We start from the raw sequence: 8693 nt of genomic DNA, 5'->3' as shown, positions 1-8693 counted from the left end.
TTTATTTTTTCCTATTTGACTTAATTTTGAATATGGAAATACTTTGTGTTTAAAAGTAAAAACTACATAAAACAGATTGTCAGTTCTTGTTCCCACCTGTATTTCTTATACCTATTCTCCCATGCACTCCCATGACCACTTGTATGCTCTCCTACTTATTCACAAAAATAAGCATATAGTATATACATGAGTATGTTTGTCTGTGTGTAAATATGTTTGTGGATGTGCCTTGTTCAAGTAGTCTCCTATTCAAGAATAGTATTTCAATTTATTTTCATTTGTATTTGTATTATAAGGACTTTGTTTTTGTTTTTGTTTTGTTTTGTTTGCAGTACCAGGATCAAACTCAGGACCTTGTGCTTGCGAGGCAGGCAGCAGAACCACTGAGCTAAATCCCCAGCCCTATAAAGAATTTTTTTGTGTTTTGTTTCTTGGTTTTTTGAGACAGGGTCTCGTTATGTAATTCAGGCTGGCTTGAATTCACTATGCAGCACAGGCTGGCCTCAAAATCATGGTGATTCTCCTGCCTCAGCCCCCCAAGTGCTGGGACTACAGGCATGAGCCACCACACCCAGCAAAGTATTATACGGAATGATACTGAGTATTTTTCCAAATGTTTTGCATTTATTTGCCTCACCTCTTCTGTGAACTTCGTCTTTACATTGGGCCATTTTCCTACTGGGTTTCTATCTTTTTTCATTTAAGTACCTTTATTAAGATATGATTTGTACATGCTAAAGTTCACCCATTTAAAGTATACAGGTCAATGATGTTCAACATATTATAGAGTTGTGCAACGATCCTTTTAATTTTAGAAGTTTTTTTAACACCTGAAAAAAGAAAACGCATTCCTATGAGCAGTCATCCCCCTTCCTGGCTTGTACCTCCATACTACTCAACCATAGGCAACCACTAATCAATGCTAGCTCTAAGGACTGTCTATTCTGGACATTTTCTGGTACTGATATCATGGGATGGATTTAGGAGATAGATTTTAGGCCTTTATGTACCACAAGCAAAGAATTGCAAACATACATCCAATGATAAAAGAAAAGCATCTACATTTATTGAAGATCACGGGAAGATGTGCAATGAGCAGATTCATGCCAACAAAAATACAGCATGAGGCCAGGGATTTAGCTCAGTGGTTTTGCCACCTGGTGCGCAAATGCAAGGACCCAAGTTGGATCCCTGGTACCAAAAAAAAAAAAGAAAGAAAGAAAGAAAAAGAAAAAATACAGCATGAATCCAGGGATGGTGGTGCATGCCTGTAATCCCAGTGCGTAGGAAGCTGAGGCAGGAGGATTGCCACAAATTTGAGGCCAGCCTGGACTCCATAATGAGTTCAAGACTAGCCTGTACTGCACAGCAAGGCCCTATCTTTAAAACAAAACAACAAAAAAAAGGGCTGGGGATTTAGCCCAGTGGTTCCACCGTCTGCCTCACAAGTATAAGGACCCAAGTTCTATCCCAGGTACCAAAAAAAAAAAAAAAAGAGCATGAACAGAAAATTGGTGCTAGGAAGATGGAAAGTAGAAAGCACAGCACATAGATAAATCAGGCTTTTAGGATTTTAATGGAAGTATACACCAGCCCAGGTGCTTTTTGTTGGGTCTCTAGGTAAGATCGACAGGAATGATTGATAGGGTACTGAGTCATCTCCATGGCACTAACAGCATGTGTGTCCCAGAATTTACTCTGATTAAATTATATGTATGAGATGCAGTCTACATTTATGAACCTTTAATAAGGTTTGAGTGGGAAAAGGTTATTGAAGGTCAGGCCAGGAGATGGAACTTGCATGTGTTCCAGCCTAGAGCTTTAGAGATTTGGGGGGGATCTATGTTATTTTATTTTTTAACCTCTCTTAGAACAACAGAGGGAGGATTGGCTCTGGGGTGTTGCCCAAACTCAAGTTGGTGGAGGGGAGGGGTTTCCAGCTCCCATTGTGCTTCCTGTACTATTACTATATCATATGTGGTCTTTCATGACTGACTTCTTTCACTCAACATGTTTTTGAAGTTTTGTGAAGTTTTTGAAGCTACACATGGTGTAGCATATATCAACATGCTTTTTAAAAATCTATAATGGAAATTAGCTATTTTGCGTAATTTAAACTGCAAATATTTTCTCTCAATTTTTCATTTGCCCTTTGTACTTATGTCTTTGCCAAGCAAAAAGATACACACTCATACATATACACATACATACTGTGTATGTGTGTGCACATATATAGATTTACAGAAAGATTTGAGTTTATTGATCTTTTTTTTTTTGAGTTTATTGATTTTTATGGCTTCTGGAATTAGAGTTATAATTAGGAAGGCTTTCCCTATGTCCAAAGTATAAAGAATATCACAAGTTTTCTTAAGGAATCTATGTTATTATTTTTTTTTTACATTGCAATAACTGATCCACTTAGAGTATATGCCAATGTAAAGTAAGGAATATAAACCCAAACATATTTTTTCAATGACTCTTCAGTTATGCGAAAGCTCTTAAAGGTTAATCTGCTGGGGATTTAGCTCAGTGATTCCACCACCGCCTGCCTCATAAGTGCACAAGGTCCCAAGTTGGATCCCTGGTACCAAAAAAAATAATAAATAAAGGTTAATCTTAGCAGGGCACAGTGGTACACATCAGTAATCCCAGCTACTCAGGAGGCTGAGGCTGAAAGATTACTTGAGCCCAGGAGTTTGAGACCGACCTGGACAACATAGTGAGAACCTGTCTCAAAATAAAAGTTAATCTTTTCTTAACGATTAAAGGTATCACTTTTATCCTATGCTAAATTTCTTTTTCTTTTCTTTTCTTTTTTTTTTTTTTGAGACAGGGTCTTGCTATGTATTTCAGGTTGATCTTGAACTCACTATGTAGCCTAGACTGGCCTTGAACTCCTGGCAATCCTCCTGCCTCAGCATCCCAATTGCTGGGATTATAGGCATGCACCACCATATCTGGCTTAAATTTCTAAATTTTTTTGAGAGAATATTGCTAAATTTCCCAGGCAAGACTCAAACTTGCAGTCCTCTTGCATCAGCCTCTCAGAGTGCTGAGATTATACACGTGTACTACAATACCTGGCTTGTTATATGCTAAATTTCCTTATGTCACGGAATTTTCCATTGGTTTGTCAGTCTACCCAGGAGGCCAATACCATATTGTGTTAAATCTTTTATAATCTTTAATATGTGTCAAAGCCAGTCCCCCTTTATTATTGTTCTTGCTTTTGAGTATGTTCACATGTATTCTAGCTTATTTATTTTTCCATGTGAAGCCTAAGATTGAGTTCCAGAAAAAAACTATGCTGGCATTTTTACTGGGATTAAATTTTTATATTACCCATGAAATACCTGATGACTTGATAAATTTATTGCCGCACACCGAGCCTTAAGATGGCCTTTCATCTAATCCCTACTCCCTTTCTCCTCCATAGACTAGATAGTCTGTTTGACTGTTTGACTAAGATTATAGATTCTGGATGCCACAGCCCCAGAAGACAGTTACATTGTGTATCATGTGTTCTTTTTTTTTTTTTTGTACCGGGGATTGAACTCAGGACCTTGTGCTTACAAGGCAGGCAGCAGAACCACTGAGCTAAATCCCCAGCCATACATTGTGTATCCTTGTTCCCTTTCTGACCATGCCCCAATCACAAGACAATCACGCTGCATTCAGCCTAGGCCACATGAGCCACATGTCACGAGTTACCCCACCTTTCTACACTATAAATAAAGAGCACTGGACTTCAGGTGGCCATGAGCTCATCAGGCTATGGTTCTACCTGGATCCAGCTTTCAAGCTTAATCTTGGTATGTATCTTTCTTTCTTGTTATTCTTCAATTTTCTTCATCTCCCACTGCTTTCCTAAGTTTCAGACCCTAAACTGTGCAGATCCTGCAGCAATTTATAATGTTGATTTTTCCTATTCCAGAACAGGGGATTCTCTTTTTGTTTCTCTTTTTGTTCAATCTTACTTTTGTGATTTTTTAGAACTGTTTAAATTTTTGTGGATATGGCCTTTGTGCATAATCTTTTTTTTTTTTTTTTTGGTACCGGCGATCGAACTTGGGTCCTTCTGCTTGCGAGGCAGGCGGCGGAACCACTGAGCTAAATCCCCGGCCCTGTGCATAATCTTTTAAAGCATATGGTTTCATCTTCTATATGACTAGGTAAAATGAGTAAACCAATCATGCCAACAATTCTTCTCTTTGAGAAGTGAGGAAGGGGACTGGTAGAGAGGAACAGAAGAACAGACAACTTCTCCATTCTTCTTTCCCTAATTCCTGTTTAACTCACTATACTGAAGATTTTTGCATATGTTTATATTGCTAACTATGCTATTATGCGGCATTTATTGAAATACTGTCTTTAGTAAGCTTAATAGAGCAATATTGCTGAGCATGACCTGAGATGAGAACGAGCCTAGAGGATGAACTTGAGGATCTTGTGTATAATAGGAATTCTGAGTTAAATTATTTTATTTTTAATCAATTTAGAAATTTCTGAAGGACACTCCTGATCTGCTCAATGAGATAATTCCACAAGGAATCAGAGAAAGAACCACCATCAGGAAAGATGTCTCACAAAGGCAAAAAAGCAGGTCTTCTCTGATACCATATTACAGCCCCCTCCTGTGCATGAAAGCTGTCCCCTGGGAAACTCCAGGCTTGGAATAATAGAGAGAACAGAAAACAAGAAAGTTTAACAAAAAAGAAAAACAAGAAAATATAGGGAAAAGAAAACAACTTTGTTCTTTCCTCAGATCCTTCTAGTTCCTCTTCACCTCAAAGAACAAAGGTTTATTCAGTAGGGCCAGTGGCCATCTTGTGTTAATATTATCTAGTCATTTATGCTGGTACTTGCATCTCAACCTCTTCTGGGACCTCCAAGTTACCCACAGTATAGGTAAAATAGAAGATCTCTTCTTCGAGAAGTTTTACCGTGCTTTGAATCTTTCCTGATTATAAAGATTCTTTCTCCCCTCCCTAGGCTCCGGTCCTTCCCTTGCCCGGCAACCTTTCAGTGTTCTGCTTCATTTTTTCACAATTCTCCGTCCTCCAGCATAACTGGTCCAACTCCCAGTGGCACTAACGTGGGCTCCTCGGGGCGTTCTCCCAGCAAAGCAGTTGCCGCCCAGGTGGCGGGATCCACTGTCCGGCAAAGGAAAAATAGCAGCTGTGGAACAAGAAGCGCGGGCCGCACAACCTCAGCAGGTACTGGGGGCATGTGGCGATTTTACACGGAAGATTCACCGGGGCTCAAAGTTGGCCCTGTTCCAGTATTGGTTATGAGTCTTCTGTTCATCGCTTCTGTATTTATGTTGCACCTTTGGGGCAAGTACACCCATTCGTAGATTTGGCTACATCCGTCATCTGAAGAAGAAAAAAACCCAACATATCTTGGACCAAAAGTATAGTGAATTTTCTCTTCATGAGAAAGAAATTTTCTGTAAGCTTATTTTTTTACAGGGAACTTAACAAGAATTGATTTTGAAGAATCTGGTTTTTTTCTATAACTAATAGACTTTTTAATTCATTTATACTGAGTCTGATTGCCAGTACTTCCCTATTAGGGCCCTAGTCTCTCTGCCTTTAGACCTGCAAGTAAATACATAGAAAATTTGCCTTGTGGAGATTGTGTTCTTTTTTTGGATTGACAGTTACTCATCCTACCATGTAGTCATTCAGATCCAAGATCCTGTAATTGGCCTCGGCTTGTTTTCTTCAAGATATTTCTGTCCTGGTGATTGTCATTTTGGGTATTTTGTGGCTTTTACGGAGAGTGCCTGTGACTCCCATCAGGCAGATCTCTGTTCAGAGGCAGGTGGTACAGGAGAATAGTCAAAGAAGTCAGAAAGCAGACATCTTGGGTGAAATATTTGCTCATTCTGTTCTTTGTCTCTAAAACCATAGATAATATTTTGCCTCTTCTTTCTCCCACTCTCTGAGTGCACACCGTGGCTTTCAATCCATTTATCTTTTATTTCCAAACCTGTTTGGTAAGAATTCATTTGATAAATTGGATTTAATAAATAAAATTTTGTTTGAAAATTAAAGACCTTTGTAATCACAGTGAGGTACTAGCATTCAGTTGATATAATCCAACCCAAAGTAAAAGTTTTTGCTGTCATTTAGCTCATTTTGCTATACCAGTGTAAGCATTCAGCTGCTGTTAGTCCCTAGGAAATTTCAGAAATTGCTCACAGGTAGAACACTCTGGGACCTTGAGACTCCAAGCCAGAATTCCTGAAGAGAAAGTGAGAGACCTCTGAAGTGCCTAATTGTCCATCAAAAATCACAAAATGATGATATATGTAAATTAGAAAGCAATTTTAAGACATCCTTCTTACACAGTTAAGCCTGTTTATGAAAAAATATTCTTTGAACAGTTAAATGCCTTTTAAAATCCTGCTGCAAAACCTAAGATATGATTAAAATATATGGTGAATGTCTAAATAAAGTTTGTCATAGTAAAAATTCTTTCTCCCCTCTTCCCTCTTAAAGAACATACACACCATGGAAAGCTACATACCAGTGATGTCAAAACTTTTAGAGATACCAAACTAACTACAACCCAAAACCCACTTATTTATTGTAAAGTGAGAACACTGCAATTAAGCCTAAATACTGACGTTTTAGTTTAGAAAAAAACGAACTCATACATTAACATCTCTTGTCTTAAAAGAAAAACACAGTGACATGTGTGCCCTTGGTTCACCACCACTGTTACATACCTATAAAAAGGAAGGAAGGTGCCACCAGCCTGTGACTCTGGCAGGCTAAGCAAGGATCACAAGTTCCAGGCTAGCCTGGGTGACCTAGCAACTTAGCAAGACTCTGTCTAAAAATAAAAAAGCTGGGGATATAGCTCAGTACGAAGGCCATGGATTCAATCCTTAGTATCATTGGCAAAAAAAAAAGAGGAAAATATCTATATACAAGTGTGGAGTGATTGCCAGGAAATACATTTTTGTTATAAGAAAATAATCAAGATATAGAAAAATGTGTAGTTTGTTATCATTTATCTAAGAAAAGGGAGAGAGGCTTGTATTAAAAATAAACAGTGAGGGGCCAGGGATTTAGCTCAGTGGCACTGTGCCTGCCTTGCAAGTGTAAGGTCCTGAGTTCAATCCCCACAAAATAAAATAAAATAGACAGTGAGGCTTGTCAGTGTAGCTCAGTGGTACAGTGTTTTCCTAGCATGCACAAGGCCCTGTGTTCAATCCCCAGTACCACAATCAATTAATCAATCAATCAATCCAACAGTCCCAGCACTTGCCTCTCCACACCCACAGAACTGGTAGCTGCATTGCACCCTCTGTGGCATTTGGGCCTTCTTTGCCAGAGACAACTGCCTACTGGTATCCAAGAGCTATGAAAATTGCTGATATGGGTCTAGCTGCATTTTGTCTTAAGAGTGTCAATGGCTACAACAACCACTGCTTTGGATTTCACTAGTTGGTGGTGGCAGACCAGCTACTTGGAATGCAGCCAATCTGAGTAAAGAAATATCTTCATTTGCAGCTTTGTTACAGTGGTGAAATCTACAGCCACAAGAAGATGTAACACCACTTTGAATTTGATTACAAAACCAAAGTACATGATGAGATCGTCATTCACCTTTTTTTTGGTATGGGGGACTGAACTTGGGACCTTGAATTTGCAAGGTAGGTGGTAGCACCTCTGAGCTAAATCCCCAGCCCCTATCATTCACTTTCATGACAAAGGAACTGAGCAATCTGTATGTTGGATGGGTGCATTCATTCATTCATTCATCTGTTCATGGGTCAGGAGGATACTGTCAGTAAGAAAGTATTCCTGGGCAATAGGAATCAAAATATGTCTACAACCACATCAGAAGATGAATTTTTTGGCCATATGCTCAGAAGCTGAGGGTCTTGTTAATGTGAAGCACTCTGTGAAGCCTTTCTTAAAAGTGGGGCCTTTTCTTCCCCACTGTGAAGTTTCAGATTTAAAGTCACATGGTAAAGTTTCATCAGTGAAAATGGTTAAACACCATTACTGCAGAGATGAACTTCTGTTGCCCTCTGTAACAGTGGAGAGAAACAATTTCAAAAGAGAAACTATGAGAATTTGCCGCTACATTTCTTTTGAAGATGCTATTAAGAACCAACTAATAGGGCCGGGGATTTAGCTCAGTGGTTTCGCTGCCTGCTGCACATGAGCAAGGACCTGAGTTCGATACCTGGTACCAAAAAAAAAGAACCGACTAATAACACCTTTTATCCGGTGTTTGGTTGCTGCCACTTTGTTGATGCATCTGAAAGAAACCAAGTGCAGGAAGCTCCCTAGATATTTGCTTTTAGCATGGAACACAGTCTCAAGTGCTAGGTATTACAAATGTGCTTATCATACCAGGAATAGATACTGTGAAGTCCTCTTTAATCCCAAGGAAGTCATTTGGGCCCTGGATAAGGTCATATTTTTCTTGGTAGCTGATGACATCAAAACAGTTCACATTTCAGAATATTAAATACTCCAGGCAAGTATTTAATAATCAAGTATGTTTGGAAGATATATAATAATGTAGAGACCATCTCTACAGGAGATTCAGATGAACCTTTGCAGGGTCACACATATTTTCAAAGACTTTCTCCTGAAAAGCAGAGGAGGAGAGGTTCCTGAAGGAGCTGTTTCATGTTTTCTGTGCAGATCTAACTGCTGCTGCCC

The 8693-nt window shown here is 39.1% G+C and overlaps 1 pseudogene; it reads left to right on the top strand.

Annotated features, from left to right (window-relative positions):
- The first annotated feature begins 4192 nt into the window (after positions 1–4192).
- On the top strand, positions 4193–5367 carry LOC147823457 (protein transport protein Sec61 subunit beta pseudogene; annotated as a pseudogene).
- The last annotated feature ends 3326 nt before the right edge of the window (positions 5368–8693 follow it).

Source organism: Heterocephalus glaber, unplaced genomic scaffold (assembly GCF_053883595.1).
Source record: "Heterocephalus glaber isolate CG9 unplaced genomic scaffold, H.glaber_assembly_v1.0 deba00001579, whole genome shotgun sequence".
NCBI lineage: Eukaryota > Metazoa > Chordata > Mammalia > Rodentia > Bathyergidae > Heterocephalus > Heterocephalus glaber.
This window is presented reverse-complemented; position numbering and strand designations above follow the sequence as displayed.